Raw genomic sequence first — 15810 nt, 5'->3', positions numbered from 1 at the left:
GTGATCTTAGACATGTTACATGGCCATGTTCGGAGTTACCATTGTGACGCTGTACATAGGTAGGGACCTACGTACAGTGCACACGTGTAATAGTGTCCCCACACTCACAAAGTCTGGAGAATTTGCCCTGAACGATGTGGGGGCACCTTGGCTATTGCCAGGGTGCCCACACACTAAGTAACTTTGCACCCAACCTTCACCAGGTGAAGGTTAGACATATAGGTGACTTATAAGTTACTTAAGTGCAGTGGTAAATGGCTGTGAAATAACGTGGACGTTATTTCACTCAGGCTGCACTGGCAGGCCTGTGTAAGAATTGTCAGAGCTCCCTATGGGTGGCAAAAGAAATGCTGCAGCCCATAGAGATCTCCTGGAACCCCAATACCCTGGGTACCTCAGTACCATATACTAGGGAATTATATGGGTGTACCAGTATACCAATGTGAATTGGTTAATTTAGTCACTAGCCTGTTAGTGACAAATTTGGAAAGCAGAGAGAGCATAACCACTGAGGTTCTGTGAGACAGTAAGGCATCACACAGGGAACACATACAGGGCACATACTTATGAGCACTGGGGCCCTGCCTGGCAGGGTCCCAGTGACACATAGACTAAAACAACATATAACAGTGAAATATGGGGGTAACATGCCAGGCAAGATGGTACTTTCCTACAGAGACTATGGCCCTCATTACAACCCTGGCGGTAAATGCCGCTTATCGCCGTGCAGAAGACCGCCAACATACCACTGCGGCCGTGGAATTCCGCTACAGCTATTACGACCCACAGCTCGGAATCCGCCATAATACAGACACCCACACAAGTCTGCCACACCAAAGGTCAGTGATAAACTGGTGATAACAAAACCCACACCGTCACGCCAACAGGAATACGCCCACACTATCACGACCCACGAATCAACGCGGCGCGCTTTCAACCGCGGTATTCCATTGGCAGTTCACACCGCCGTGCTCAAAATACACACACATTTACAAAACACAACCACATTGGACAAATCGAAATACACACACCTGACACACATACACACACCACACCCAATCCAATATAGAGCACACAACCACATCACCCACAAACCCTTACTACCAGAATTCTGAAACCACGCCAGAGAGACACCACCATAAACAACAGCAGCATCCACAGACACACAACACCATCACTTACACAACATTCATGCACCTCAAACAACACACAACACATCCCCTCACACATCACAACACACACCACCTTACACATCACCCACACCATATCATGGCACATCAAAAACACCCCAGGTTCTCTGAGGAGCTCAGGATCATGGTGGAGGAAATCGTCCGGGCAGAGCCACAGCTATTCTGATCACAGGTGCAGCACACCTCCATTGCAAGGAAGATGGAGCTATGGCGCAGAATTGTCAACAGGGTCAACGCAGTGGGACAGCATCCAAGAACTAGGGATGACATCAGAAAGAGGTGGAACGACCTACGGGGGAAGGTGCGTTCCGAGGTCTCCAGACACCAGATTGCTGTACAGAGGACTGGCGGTGGACCCCCACCTCCTCCCCCACAACTAACAACATGGAAGGAGCAAGTCTTGGCTATACTGCATCCTGAGGGACTTGCAGGAGTAGCAGGAGGCCTGGACTCTGGTAAGTCAACTCTTTACTACCTTGTCCCCCCCACCCTACCTGCATGCCATCACATACTCCCACCCTCACCCTCACCCCATCACTCCAACACCTCACATATGCCCCACTATCACAACCCACCCCTCCCAATACCAAGCCCTGCATGCAACACCAAAGCATGGACACCCATCACCAAAGCATGTCCAGTACAGATACCCACACAGACCCCAAACCAAATATCACACAAGGACCAAGCCAAAAATGCATGCACTGGAGTACAGGGTCACTCACCCATTGCACACAATGGCACACACAGATGCAATAATCATGCCTTTACACCCCTGCAGGGCCCCTACCCAACATCACCGGACAGGAGGTACCAGACATATCCAGTCCCCCCACAGAAGAGACCCACAGTGATTACAGCAGCTCTGCACAACTGGATCAAGATGACCAGCCCGGCCCATTAGGGTCCTAGGGACAGTCGGTTCCCCTGACACTGGCACAAGCCACCAAAGAGCCTCTCCCCTCAGGAAACAACACCAACAGCACCCACCCAGCGGGCCCATCCCTCTGTCGCCAGGATACGTCAATCAGCAGTGGGTCCACCACTACAGGGAACCCAGGCAAACCCACCAACCCAAGAAAATCAGAGACCTAGTGGCAGTGGGCACACAGCTCAGGGGACAGAGGCTCAGAAAAACAGGGAAGCTAGGAGGACTGCTGTGCGACAGGGGGAGGACAGGCCCAGGGAACCCACTCTACACGAGGCCCTCTCCAACATCATGGGAGCTTACCATCATTCCCAGGAGACGATGGCAACGGTACTGGCCAAGTTTCAGGAGACCCAGCGGCTGCAGGAGGAACACTATCTGGGGATCAGGGAGGACCTGAAGTCCATTAGCAACACCCTAGTCACCATTGCAGGGGTGCTGCAAGACCTTGTCAACACCAAGAGGGACACTGTGGCACAACAAGGGGCCCCTGACACTAGCCTGGACGATGAACAGCCCTCCACCTCCGCCGGCGCTAGTGGACAGGAGGCACCGCCACAGGAACACGACACCAGCACCCCACCCCCTGCAGATGGAGAAGCACCCCACAAACGGTCCCTGAGATCCAGGAACAAGACAAAGAACAATGCCAAGACCACCGCCAGGAAATGAGACCCTTCTGTCCAACTTTGTCACCCTGTCCATCCTTCAACTGCCATTGCTCCACTTCCTATGCCCCTTTGGACAATGCACCTGTGAAAAAAATAGACTGGATTCTGCCATGGACATTCCTCCACCATCCCCCTTGCCCATTTTACAACCCGCTCCACTTATTTGCACAGAAATAAACACACTTCAATCACAAAACAATCTGGAGTCAGTCTGTGCTTTCACAAACGTGTAATTGCAATAACCATTGAATATAGCAATGTCAATTTACTTGTGCACATACCGATTTAACACAGCTGTAGGCCTGGAGGAAATATAGCAGAGGGCACAAAGTGGGACCCACATCTGTGAAATGGAAAGGCAAAGTGACAAGTCAGGGTCCATACACTGAGTATGTACTTATGCTAACTCCAATAATAGTATGAGATACGGGAGGCAGTGACATCTTCTTACCTGTGTCTCACTGGAAGTATTGCATGATAATGTTGTTTCTGTTGTCAATTTCCTCTTCTTCTGCCTCCTCTTCTTCACTGTCCACAGGCTCCATAGCTGCCACAAGACCACCATCTGGCACATCCTCCTGCAGAAAAGGCACCTGGTGTCACAAAGTCAGGTTGTGCAGCATACAGCAGGCCACGATGATCTGGCACACCTTCTTTGGTGAGTAGTAGAGAGAACCACCTGTCATATGGAGGCACCGGAATCTGCCTTCAGGAGGCCGAAGGTTCGTTCAATCACCCTCCTAGTTCACCCATGTGCCTCATTGTAACGTACCTCTGCCCTTGTCCTGGGATTACTCACTGGGGTCAGTAGCCATGACAGGTTGGGGTAACCAGAGTCACCTGCAAATATGGAGGGACAACTGTTAGACACACACTAACCCTTAGGGACAACCCCATACCCAGACACCTATTCACACTGTATAGGGTCCTTGTCCTCACCTATTAGCCACACTCGGTGCCTCTGGAGTTGCCCCATCACATAAGGGATGCTGCTATTCCTCAAAATGTAAGCGTCATGCACTGAGACAGGAAACTTGGCATTCACATGGGAGATGTACTGGTCTGCCAAACACACCATCTGCACATTCATAGAATGGTAGCTCTTCTGGTTTCTGTACACCTGTTCACTCCTGCGTGGGGGTACCAATGACACACGTGTCCCATCAATGGCACCAATGATGTTGGGGGTATGTCCCAGGGCATAGAAGTCACCTTTCACTGTGGGCAAATCCTCCACCTGAGGGAACACGATGTAGCTATGCATGTGTTTCAGCAGGGCAGACAACACTCTGGACAACATGTTAGAGAACATTGGCTGGGATATCCCTGATGCAATGGCCACTGTTGTTTGAAAGGAACCACTTGCCAGGAAATAGAGTACTGACAGGACATGCACTAGAGGGGGTATCCCTGTGGGATGGCGGATAGCTGACATCAGGTCTGGCTCCAACTGGGCACACAGTTCCTGGATTGTTGCACGATCAAGTCTGTAGGTGACTATGATGTGTCTCTCTTCCATTGTCGACAGGTCCACCAGCGATCTGCACACCGGAGGATGCCGCCATCTCATCACCTGCCCCAGAAGACGTGCCCTATGGAGGAGAACAGCGAGCAGAGTCAGCCAACACTGAGGTATCACAAAATGTAATTTGCACACAGTTATTAATCCGCAATGTGCCTGTAACTGTGTGTATTCAAGGCCTACATTGGTGTGATGCAGTTATTATTAATGCTATGTGGCCCCCTGAAATGGCGGCTGCCTGACCTGTAAGGTGGGACAAGGGGATATGAGGTAACTGCGCTGGCGTTGTACACCGTTGCGGTGGGCGGTCGAAGACCGTGGCGCAATTCTGCATTGGTTAACATTGGACCCTATGGGTCCGAGGAGCCAATGATGGTGTACGCCGGCGGTGATGGTACGCGCCGCCGCGGACATGACCGCCATTTTCTGTCTGTTCACTCACTTGATACCTGACCTTTAACAGGAGAGGACCTACACTGTAAGTGCTGCTGTGACCTGTGTCTGAAAGCGACGATGGCTCATGTGTCTGGGGAAAAGGCCCCTGCCTTCACTTCGGAGGAGTTGGAGAAACTAGTGGATGGGGTCCTCCCCATTACACACAACTGTACGGTCCTCCAGACAAACAGGTGAGTACACTGTGAGCATGCTGCATGGGCAATGTCTGTTTGGAGTGGTGTGGATGGAAGATACATGGGGGGGTGCTGAGGCCTGGATGTGAGGACGGTGAGTGTATGTGCGTCAGGGCAAGGGTGGGAACGGGGGCCAATGAGTATGACGCACCGGACGGGTAAAGAATTTCATTTCCCCCGTACTTTTCCTCTAGGTCAGCGCCCACCAGAAGAAGGTTATTTGGCGTGTCATTGCCAGGGACGTCCGGACCATGTTGGTCCACCACAGACAGAGCACCCACTGCCGTAAAAGATGGGAGGACCTGCACTGCTGGAGCAAGAAGACGGCGGAGGCCCAGCTGGGGATGGCCTCCCAACGTGGGAGGGGTGCCCGTCGCACCATGACCCCCCTGATGTTCCGGATCCTGGTGGTGGCGTATCCGGAGTTGGATGGGCGCTTGGGGGCATCACAGCAGCCACAAGGGGATGAGTACTGTAGGAAAGTACCATCTTGCCTGGCATGTTACCCCCATTTTTCACTGTATATATGTTGGTTTAGTTGTATGTGTCACTGGGACCCTGGTAACCCAGGGCCCCAGTGCTCATAAGTGTGCCTGAATGTGTTACCTGTGTAGTGACTAACTGTCTCACTGAGGCTCTGCTAACCAGAACCTCAGTGGTTATGCTCTCTCATTTCTTTCCAAATTGTCACTGACAGGCTAGTGACCATTTTTACCAATTTACATTGGCTTACTGGAACACCCTTATAATTCCCTAGTATATGGTACTGAGGTACCCAGGGTATTGGGGTTCCAGGAGATCCCTATGGGCTGCAGCATTTCTTTTGCCACCCATAGGGAGCTCTGACAATTCTTACACAGGCCTGCCACTGCAGCCTGAGTGAAATAACGTCCACGTTATTTCACAGCCATTTTACACTGCACTTAAGTAACTTATAAGTCACCTATATGTCTAACCTTTACCTGGTAAAGGTTAGGTGCAAAGTTACTTAGTGTGAGGGCACCCTGGCACTAGCCAAGGTGCCCCCACATTGTTCAGAGCCAATTCCCTGAACTTTGTGAGTGCGGGGACACCATTACACGCGTGCACTACATATAGGTCACTACCTATATGTAGCTTCACAATGGTAACTCCGAATATGGCCATGTAACATGTCTATGATCATGGAATTGCCCCCTCTATGCCATCCTGGCATAGTTGGCACAATCCCATGATCCCAGTGGTCTGTAGCACAGACCCTGGTACTGCCAAACTGCCCTTCCTGGGGTTTCACTGCAGCTGCTGCTGCTGCCAACCCCTCAGACAGGCAGCTGCCCTCCTGGGGTCCGGCCAGGCCTGGCCCAGGATGGCAGAACAAAGAACTTCCTCTGAGAGAGGGTGTGACACCCTCTCCCTTTGGAAAATGGTGTGAAGGCAGGGGAGGAGTAGCCTCCCCCAGCCTCTGGAAATGCTTTGTTGGGCACAGATGTGCCCAATTCTGCATAAGCCAGTCTACACCGGTTCAGGGGACCCCTTAGCCCTGCTCTGGCGCAAAACTGGACAAAGGAAAGGGGAGTGACCACTCCCCTGACCTGCACCTCCCCTGGGAGGTGTACAGAGCTCCTCCAGTGTGCTCCAGACCTCTGCCATCTTGGAAACAGAGGTGCTGCTGGCACACTGGACTGCTCTGAGTGGCCAGTGCCACCAGGTGACGTCAGAGACTCCTTGTGATAGGCTCCTTCAGGTGTTGCTAGCCTATCCTCTCTCCTAGGTAGCCAAACCCTCTTTTCTGGCTATTTAGGGTCTCTGCCTCTGGGGAAACTTTAGATAACGAATGCAAGAGCTCATCCGAGTTCCTCTGCATCTCCCTCTTCACCTTCTGATAAGGAATCGACTGCTGACCGCGCTGGAAGCCTGCAAACCTGCAACATAGTAGCAAAGACGACTACTGCAACTCTGTAACGCTGATCCTGCCGCCTTCTCGACTGTTTTCCTGCTTGTGCATGCTGTGGGGGTAGCCTGCCTCCTCTCTGCACCAGAAGCTCCGAAAAAATCTCCCGTGGGTCGACGGAATCTTCCCCCTGCAACCGCAGGCACCAAAAAGCTGCATCACCGGTCCCTTGGGTCTCCTCTCAGCACGACGAGCGAGGTCCCTCGAATCCAGCAACTCTGTCCAAGTGACCCCCACAGTCCAGTGACTCTTCAGCCCAAGTTTGGTGGAGGTAAGTCCTTGCCTCACCTCGCTGGGCTGCATTGCTGGGAACCGCAACTTTGCAGCTACTCCGGCCCCTGTGCACTTCCGGCGGAAATCCTTTGTGCACAGCCAAGCCTGGGTCCACGGCACTCTAACCTGCATTGCACGACTTTCTAAGTTGGTCTCCGGCGACATGGGACTCCTTTGTGCAACTTCGGCGAGCACCGTTTCACGCATCCTCGTAGTGCCTGTTTCTGGCACTTCTCCGGGTGCTACCTGCTTCAGTGAGGGCTCTTTGTCTTGCTCGACGTCCCCTCTCTCTTCAGGTCCAATTTGCGACCTCCTGGTCCCTCCTGGGCCCCAGCAGCGTCCAAAAACGCCAAACGCACGATTTGCGACTAGCAATGCTTGTTGGCGTCCTTCCGGCGGGAAAACACTTCTGCACGACTCTCCAAGGCGAGAGGGATCCGTCCACCAAAGGGGAAGTCTCTAGCCCTTTTCGTTCCTGCAGAAACCTCAGCTTCTTCTGTCCAGTAGAAGCTTCTTTGCACCCGCAGCTGGCATTTCCTGGGCATCTGCCCATCTCCGACTTGCTTGTGACTTTTGGACTTGGTCCCCTTGTTCCACAGGTACCCTAGATTGGAAATCCACAGTTGTTGCATTGCTGGTTTGTGTCTTTCCTGCATTATTCCTCTAACACGACTTCTTTGTCCTTAGGGGAACTTTAGTGCACTTTGCACTCACTTTTCAGGGTCTTGGGGAGGGTTATTTTTCTAACTCTCACTATTTTCTAATAATCCCAGCGACCCTCTACAAGGTCACATAGGTTTGGGGTCCATTCGTGGTTCGCATTCCACTTTTGGAGTATATGGTTTGTGTTGCCCCTATCCCTATGTTTCCCCATTGCATCCTATTGTAACTATACATTGTTTGCACTGTTTTCTAAGACTATACTGCATATTTTTGCTATTGTGTATATATATCTTGTGTATATTTCCTATCCTCTCACTGAGGGTACACTCTAAGATACTTTGGCATATTGTCATAAAAATAAAGTACCTTTATTTTTAGTATAACTGTGTATTGTGTTTTCTTATGATATTGTGCATATGACACTAAGTGGTACTGTGGTAGCTTCACACGTCTCCAAGTTCAGCCTAAGCTGCTCTGCTAAGCTACCATTATCTATCAGCCTAAGCTGCTAGACACCCTATACACTAATAAGGGATAACTGGGCCTGGTGCAAGGTGCAAGTACCCCTTGGTACTCACTACAAGCCAGTCCAGCCTCCTACATTGGTTGTGCAGTGGTGGGATAAGTGCTTGAGACTACTTACCACTCTTGTCATTGTACTTTTCATAAGAGAAAAATATACAAAACAAGGTCAGTGTATATACACATAGCCAAAAAGTTTTGCATTTCCTCTTTTCACTCTTTTCTAAGTGCTGAAAAGTACTTCTAAACTTTCAAAAAGTTCTTAAAAGTTTAAAAAGTTTTTTTTCTGTCTTTCCAAAAAGTTCTGAAAACTTTTTTCTCTTTTTCTATCACTTTAACTCTCTCTAAAAATGTCTGGCACAGGCCAAAATGGTGATCTGTCCAAACTTGCATATGACAACCTTAGCTGGAAAAGAGCAAGGAGTCTCTGTATAGAGAGAGGTTTGAGTGTAGGGAAAAATCCTTCCTTGGAACTGTTACTTAACATGCTTAGAGAACAGGATAAGGCCATAGGTGCCTCATCTGTTGAAAAAGTACCTAATAGTTCCCAATCTGATTCAGGGACTCCCCCAGGAAAAGATTCAGGAAAGAAACTCCCTAGCCTGCCCATTACTAGACAGTCTAGCATAGTTGGGAATGATGATGAGCCACACCATACACATAGTGTTGTCTCACATCATAGCAAAAGCATTTATTCTCACCATACTGGTAGTAATGTTTCTGTTAACCAAGCTGTTAGGGTGGCTTCTGTAAGGGACAGGTCTCCTTCTGTTCATTCCCATCATAGCTCTGTTTCTAGGAATGTCCCTCCCACCAACCCTGATGACAGAATGTTAGAGAGGGAACTCAATAAGTTGAGGGTGGAACAAACCAGACTGAAGCTTAAAAAGCAACAGCTGGATTTGGATAGACAGTCTTTTGAATTAGAGAAGGAAAGACAGAAGTTGGGTTTAGATACCCATGGTGGCAGCAGCAGTATTCCCCATAGTCATCCTGCAAAAGAGCATGATTCCAGGAATCTGCACAAGATAGTTCCCCCTTATAAGGAGGGGGATGACATTAACAAGTGGTTTGCTGCACTTGAGAGGGCCTGTGTTGTACAGGATGTCCCTCAAAGGCAGTGGGCTGCTATCCTATGGCTATCATTTAGTGGAAAAGGTAGGGATAGGCTCCTCACTGTGAAAGAAAATGATGCTAATAATTTCCAAGTTCTTAAGAATGCACTCCTGGATGGTTATGGCTTAACCACTGAACAGTACAGGATAAAGTTCAGAGAGACCAAAAAGGAGTCTTCACAAGACTGGGTTGATTTTATTGACCATTCAGTGAAGGCCTTGGAGGGGTGGTTACATGGCAGTAAAGTTACTGATTATGACAGCCTGTATAACTTGATCCTGAGAGAGCATATTCTTAATAATTGTGTGTCTGATTTGTTGCACCAGTACTTGGTGGACTCTGATCTGACCTCTCCCCAAGAATTGGGAAAGAAGGCAGACAAATGGGTCAGAACAAGAGTGAACAGAAAAGTTCATACAGGGGGTGACAAAGATGGCAACAAAAAGAAGGATGGTAAGTCTTCTGACAAGGGTGGGGACAAATCTAAAAATGAGTCTTCACATCAGGCCCACAAAAACACTCTGGTGGGGGTGGTGGGCCCAAATCCTCTTTTAATCAGAACAAGGAAAAGAAACCATGGTGCTATTTATGTAAAATAAAAGGCCATTGGACAACAGATCCCAGTTGTCCAAAGAAAGGCACCACTGCTCCTACCACTACAACCCCTACTGCTACACCTAGTGTCCCTACTAATAGCAGTGGTGGTGGGAGCAAACCTACTAATAGCCAATCCAAGGGAGTAGCTGGGCTCACTTTTGGTAATTTAGTTGGGGTTGGTCTGATTAGGGAGACCACAGAGGCTACTTTAGTCTCTGAAGGGGCTATTGATTTAGCCACTTTGGTTGCTTGCCCCCATAACTTGGAGAAGTACAAGCAACTAACCCTAATAAATGGTGTTGAGGTCCAGGCCTACAGGGACACAGGTGCCAGTGTCACAATGGTGATTGAGAAACTGGTGCACCCTGAACAACACATACTTGGACACCAGTACCAAGTAACCGGTGCTCACAACATAACACAAAGCCACCCCATGGCTGTTGTAAATCTCAACTGGGGGGGGGGGTAACTGGTCCAAAGAAAGTTGTGGTAGCTTCAGATTTACCTGTAGACTGTCTATTAGGGAATGATTTGGAGACATCAGCTTGGTCAGATGTGGAGTTGGAGGCCCATGCAGCAATGCTGGGCATCCCAGGGCATATTTTTGCTTTGACAAGGGCTCAGGCCAAAAAGCAAAAAGGACAGGGAAGCTTGGATCCTGGAACAATGGACCAAGTGCTCCCTAAAGCTAGGGCTAGTAGAAGCAAACCACTTCCTACTATCCCTCCCTCTACAGTGGATTCAACTTCTGAGGAAGAAGAATTCCCTCCCTGTGCAGAACCTACACCAGAGGAGCTGGAAGCAGACACTGCTGAGCTTTTGGGTGAAGGGGGGCCTGCCAGAGAGGAGCTGAGTGTGGCACAGCAAACCTGTCCCACATTAGAGGGTCTCAGACAGCAAGCTGTCAAACAGGCTAATGGGGATGTCAGTGACTCTCACAGAGTTTACTGGGAGGACAACCTCTTGTACACTGAGCATAGGGATCCTAAACCTGGAGCTGCCAGGAGATTAGTGATTCCTCAGGAGTACAGAAAGTTCCTCCTAACACTGGCACATGACATTCCCCTAGCTGGGCACCTGGGTCAAATGAAAACTTGGGACAGATTGGTTCCATTGTTTCATTGGCCTAGGATGTCTGAGGACACAAAGGAATTTTGTAAGTCCTGTGAAACCTGTCAAGCTAGTGGCAAGACAGGTGGCACTCCAAAGGCACCCCTTATCCCACTGCCTGTGGTTGGGGTTCCCTTTGAAAGGGTAGGGGTTGACATAGTTGGCCCCCTTGACCCTCCTACTGCTTCAGGCAATAGGTTTATCTTAGTGGTAGTGGACCATGCCACAAGATATCCTGAAGCTATTCCTTTAAGGACCACTACAGCACCTGCAGTGGCAAAGGCCCTCCTGGGAATATTTTCCAGGGTGGGCTTCCCAAAGGAAGTAGTATCAGACAGAGGAAGCAATTTCATGTCTGCATACTTAAAGGCCATGTGGAAGGAGTGTGGTGTAACGTACAAGTTCACAACACCCTATCATCCACAAACAAATGGACTGGTGGAGAGATTTAATAAAACTCTCAAAGGCATGATTATGGGTCTCCCTGAAAAACTCCGCAGGAGATGGGATATCCTTCTACCATGCCTCCTTTTTGCCTACAGGGAGGTACCCCAGAAAGGAGTGGGCTTCAGCCCCTTTGAACTTCTTTTTGGACACCCTGTTAGGGGTCCACTCACACTTGTAAAGGAGGGTTGGGAACAACCTTTAAAAGCTCCTAAGCAGGATATTGTGGATTATATACTTGGCCTCAGATCAAGGATGGCTGAGTACATGAAAAAGGCCAGTAAAAACCTTCAGGCCAGCCAAGAGCTCCAGAAGCAATGGCATGACCAGAAGGCTGTTTTGGTTCAGTACCAACCAGGGCAGAAAGTGTGGGTCTTGGAGCCTGTGGCCCCAAGAGCACTCCAAGATAAATGGAGTGGTCCCCACACAATTGTTGAAAAGAAGGGAGAAGTCACCTATTTAGTTGACTTAGGCACTGCCAGGAGTCCCCTTAGGATGCTCCATGTCAACCGCCTGAAACCCTACTATGACAGGGCTGATCTCACCCTGCTCATGGCAACTGATGAGGGACAGGAAGAAGACAGTGATCCTCTACCTGATCTCTTCTCTTCCACAGAACAAGATGCTCTTGTGGAAGGTGTAGTTTTGGCTGATTGTCTTACTGCTGAGCAGAAAGATAATTGCATAAATCTCCTAGGACAATTTTCAGAACTCTTCTCTACTGTGCCAGGCACCACTTCTTGGTGTGAGCACACTATAGATACTGGAGACAGTTTACCTGTCAAAAGTAAGATCTATAGGCAGCCTGACCATGTCAGGGACTGCATAAAGCAAGAAGTTCAGAAAATGTTGGAACTAGGAGTGGTTGAGCACTCTGACAGTCCATGGGCTTCTCCTGTGGTACTGGTACCAAAACCCAATTCTAAAGATGGAAAGAAGGAAATGCGGTTTTGTGTAGACTATAGAGGTCTCAACTTGGTAACCAAAACTGATGCTCACCCTATACCCAGGGCAGATGAGCTCATAGATACACTGGCATCTGCCAAGTATCTAAGCACTTTTGATTTGACTGCAGGGTATTGGCAGATCAAATTGTCAGAAGATGCTAAACCTAAGACTGCATTTTCTACCATTGGAGGACATTACCAGTTTACTGTAATGCCTTTTGGTTTGAAAAATGCACCTGCCACTTTTCAGAGGTTGGTGAACACAGTCCTGCAAGGGCTGGAAGCTTTCAGTGCAGCATATTTGGACGATATAGCTGTCTTTAGCTCCAGCTGGGATGATCACCTGGTCCACCTATGGAAAGTTTTGGAGGCTCTGCAAAAGGCAGGCCTCACTATCAAGGCTTCAAAGTGCCAGATAGGGCAGGGTAAGGTGGTTTATCTGGGACACCTTGTTGGTGGGGAACAGATTGCACCACTTCAGGGGAAAATCCAAACTATTATTGATTGGGTTCCCCCTACCACTCAGACTCAGGTGAGAGCCTTCCTAGGCCTCACTGGGTATTACAGGAGGTTCATTAAGAACTATGGCTCCATTGCAGCCCCTCTTAATGACCTCACATCCAAGAAAATGCCTAAAAAGGTATTATGGACAGCAAACTGTCAGAAAGCTTTTGAGGAGCTGAAGCAGGCCATGTGCTCTGCACCTGTCCTGAAAAGCCCTTGTTACTCTAAAAAATTCTATGTCCAAACTGATGCATCTGAATTAGGAGTAGGGGCAGTCCTATCACAACTTAATTCTGAGGGCCAGGATCAACCTGTTGCTTTTATTAGTAGAAGGTTGACCCCTAGAGAAAAGCGTTGGTCTGCCATTGAGAGGGAGGCCTTTGCTGTGGTCTGGGCTCTGAAGAAGTTGAGGCCATACCTGTTTGGCACTCACTTCATTGTTCAGAAAGACCACAAACCTCTACTTTGGCTAAAACAAATGAAAGGTGAAAATCCTAAATTGTTGAGGTGGTCCATATCCCTACAGTGAATGGACTATACAGTGGAACATAGACCTGGGAGTAGCCACTCCAATGCAGATGGACTCTCCAGATATTTCCACTTAGACAATGAAGACTCATCAGGTCATGGCTAGTCTTATTGTCCTTCGTTTGGGGGGGGGGGGGTTGTGTAGGAAAGTACCATCTTGCCTGGCATGTTACCCCCATTTTTCACTGTATATATGTTGGTTTAGTTGTATGTGTCACTGGGACCCTGGTAACCCAGGGCCCCAGTGCTCATAAGTGTGCCTGAATGTGTTACCTGTGTAGTGACTAACTGTCTCACTGAGGCTCTGCTAACCAGAACCTCAGTGGTTATGCTCTCTCATTTCTTTCCAAATTGTCACTGACAGGCTAGTGATCATTTTTACCAATTTACATTGGCTTACTGGAACACCCTTATAATTCCCTAGTATATGGTACTGAGGTACCCAGGGTATTGGGGTTCCAGGAGATCCCTATGGGCTGCAGCATTTCTTTTGCCACCCATAGGGAGCTCTGACAATTCTTACACAGGCCTGCCACTGCAGCCTGAGTGAAATAACGTCCACGTTATTTCACAGCCATTTTACACTGCACTTAAGTAACTTATAAGTCACCTATATGTCTAACCTTTACCTGGTAAAGGTTAGGTGCAAAGTTACTTAGTGTGAGGGCACCCTGGCACTAGCCAAGGTGCCCCCACATTGTTCAGAGCCAATTCCCTGAACTTTGTGAGTGCGGGGACACCATTACACGCGTGCACTACATATAGGTCACTACCTATATGTAGCTTCACAATGGTAACTCCGAATATGGCCATGTAACATGTCTATGATCATGGAATTGCCCCCTCTATGCCATCCTGGCATAGTTGGCACAATCCCATGATCCCAGTGGTCTGTAGCACAGACCCTGGTACTGCCAAACTGCCCTTCCTGGGGTTTCACTGCAGCTGCTGCTGCTGCCAACCCCTCAGACAGGCAGCTGCCCTCCTGGGGTCCAGCCAGGCCTGGCCCAGGATGGCAGAACAAAGAACTTCCTCTGAGAGAGGGTGTGACACTCTCTCCCTTTGGAAAATGGTGTGAAGGCAGGGGAGGAGTAGCCTCCCCCAGCCTCTGGAAATGCTTTGTTGGGCACAGATGTGCCCAATTCTGCATAAGCCAGTCTACACCGGTTCAGGGGACCCCTTAGCCCTGCTCTGGCGCGAAACTGGACAAAGGAAAGGGGAGTGACCACTCCCCTGACCTGCACCTCCCCTGGGAGGTGTCCAGAGCTCCTCCAGTGTGCTCCAGACCTCTGCCATCTTGGAAACAGAGGTGCTGCTGGCACACTGGACTGCTCTGAGTGGCCAGTGCCACCAGGTGACGTCAGAGACTCCTTGTGATAGGCTCCTTTAGGTGTTGCTAGCCTATCCTCTCTCCTAGGTAGCCAAACCCTCTTTTCTGGCTATTTAGGGTCTCTGCCTCTGGGGAAACTTTAGATAACGAATGCAAGAGCTCATCCGAGTTCCTCTGCATCTCCCTCTTCACCTTCTGATAAGGAATCGACTGCTGACCGCGCTGGAAGCCTGCAAACCTGCAACATAGTAGCAAAGACGACTACTGCAACTCTGTAACGCTGATCCTGCCGCCTTCTCGACTGTTTTCCTGCTTGTGCATGCTGTGGGGGTAGCCTGCCTCCTCTCTGCACCAGAAGCTCCGAAGAAATCTCCCGTGGGTCGACGGAATCTTCCCCCTGCAACCGCAGGCACCAAAAAGCTGCATCACCGGTCCCTTGGGTCTCCTCTCAGCACGACGAGCGAGGTCCCTCGAATCCAGCAACTCTGTCCAAGTGACCCCCACAGTCCAGTGACTCTTCAGTCCAAGTTTGGTGGAGGTAAGTCCTTGCCTCACCTCGCTGGGCTGCATTGCTGGGAACCGCGACTTTGCATCTACTCCGGCCCCTGTGCACTTCCGGCGGAAATCCTTTGTGCACAGCCAAGCCTGGGTCCACGGCACTCTAACCTGCATTGCACGACTTTCTAAGTTGGTCTCCGGTGACGTGGGACTCCTTTGTGCAACTTCGGCGAGCACCGTTTCACGCATCCTCATAGTGCCTGTTTCTGGCACTTCTCCGGGTGCTACCTGCTTCAGTGAGGGCTCTTTGTCTTGCTCGACGTCCCCTCTCTCTTCAGGTCCAATTTGCGACCTCCTGGTCCCTCCTGGGCCCCAGCAGCGTCCAAAAACGCCAAACGCACGATTTGC

This window comes from Pleurodeles waltl, unplaced genomic scaffold (assembly GCF_031143425.1).
Source record: "Pleurodeles waltl isolate 20211129_DDA unplaced genomic scaffold, aPleWal1.hap1.20221129 scaffold_37, whole genome shotgun sequence".
NCBI classification, from domain to species: Eukaryota; Metazoa; Chordata; class Amphibia; order Caudata; family Salamandridae; genus Pleurodeles; species Pleurodeles waltl.
This window is presented reverse-complemented; position numbering follows the sequence as displayed.